Raw genomic sequence first — 1,808 nt, 5'->3', positions numbered from 1 at the left:
TTAAGTCTCCAGAACTCACACTCAAGGCTTGATTGTAGTCTTCTACAAACTAGCATGCTACTCATTCATACCTGTCATCAGGCAGGTCAGCTGACGACCTGGGTGTTGTCCTTCACAAAGGGACAAGTATGGACTAGCTGGCATCTCAGCTACATCATCCTAGAAGTTCCAAGGTGATCCATGCGTAACTGTGGTTGGGAAATCAGGAATCATTTCCTGACCTCTCCCAGTAGCTAAGTCTTTTGTAACAACCTGAGTAGGAGAACAAAGTCAAACCAGTTGAGATAGCGAGATTCCTCAAGGTCAAGGTCAAGGTCATGTGACCACACATACCTTACTCTGTCTCAGAGGTTAAGATTCTTTGGGGTGATCCAAGTCTTTAGGAATATCTATTCCTAAGCTTAGACATCAGTGAAGACACTAGTGAAAGGATTAGACAACACCAAATATCTATAGGATGAATGTATGAATGTATTCAACTAGTGACTATAAGAAAGAAAAAAACATAAACCCTAAGAAAAGTTAAGGAATTCATCATGACTACATTAAACGTCCTGGATTAAAAGAAAAAAAATGTGGAAAAAGCTGCATTATCATAGCAACTAAAGGCTATAATTATATATTTCAGGGAACATCATAACCAAAGAGTAGAGAACATCATTCACCTAAGAACAAATTCAAGAGCGAATGGGAAAATGCTTCAGGTGAATTCATGAAGCACAAAAGACTGATGTCATAAGAGTCTTGACTTCTGTTAAGTGATCTACAGCCCTGAACAAGTCTTTGCTGATGACTCTGTAATAGTTCTAATTTTGAGTGCTATGGTCTGTTATTGTATCTGATGTTGCAGCATAATAAATTAATGATCAAGGTACTTTAGTGGAACTGTTTTGAGTTAGAATATTGGCCATGCGTAAATATTAGATGTGCTTTTAAAAGTCAGTATGATATTCAGACATACAGACAGATGATAGATGAATATAGACTATAGGACATAGAGGCCTGTGTACCTTTCTATATGAAATACTTTACATATTTTTGAATACCCATGTTTCTCTACTGTATGTTATTTGTGCTTGGCATTCTCATGTACAGGAGTCTCATGTTATTCCCAAGGCTTGGGAATTCAGAGTTCATCAGCATTTAAGAAAAGATTTTGCCCATTTAGTTTGCCTTCTTATCATTTTAGATATATGGTGATTTAAGATATATGTGCATGACTTTTACAACCATATCATTCTATAATGAGTCACAACTCTTTCTGTTAAATCCTGAAAAGAACCTATGGTCATGTAGAATACAAATAAATCAGGGACACACAGAGGAAACAGGTCTAATGACTACAGAATTACATTAATCTTAAATACTAAGGTGATTCTTTTTAGCATAATCTGCCTCCCATCATTCATGGATATTGCAAATAGGCTGTTTTGTATGACAATTTCTCACAGCATATAGACTGTTGCTGTGTTTCTTATAGGTGAACAACACCATTCCTTCTACACAATGAGAACCCTTTTCCTGCTTTTCTTCTTATTAATGTGCCCTACATGACCTCACAAGTAATAGCATGCAATTTCCATGACAGAGATGCCCTGGCCTCCACAGGATATAGAGCAATACTGAAATATTAAAAATAAGAGTAGCATATTGCTAAAGGATAATTAAATGTAAATTCATAAAATAACCATTGTAAAAATACTTACCAGGACAAATTCAAAGAAAGTGAGGGAAATAAGGATATCCACTATCTCTGGTACAAGCCCTGCTTTATGTTACTGATGCATATTCTATTTGAAATACTATGT

This window comes from Rattus norvegicus, chromosome 2 (genome assembly GCF_036323735.1).
Source record: "Rattus norvegicus strain BN/NHsdMcwi chromosome 2, GRCr8, whole genome shotgun sequence".
Classification (NCBI taxonomy): Eukaryota; Metazoa; Chordata; class Mammalia; order Rodentia; family Muridae; genus Rattus; species Rattus norvegicus.
The sequence above is the reverse complement of the archived record's forward strand: the minus strand, read 5'-3'. Positions refer to the sequence as shown.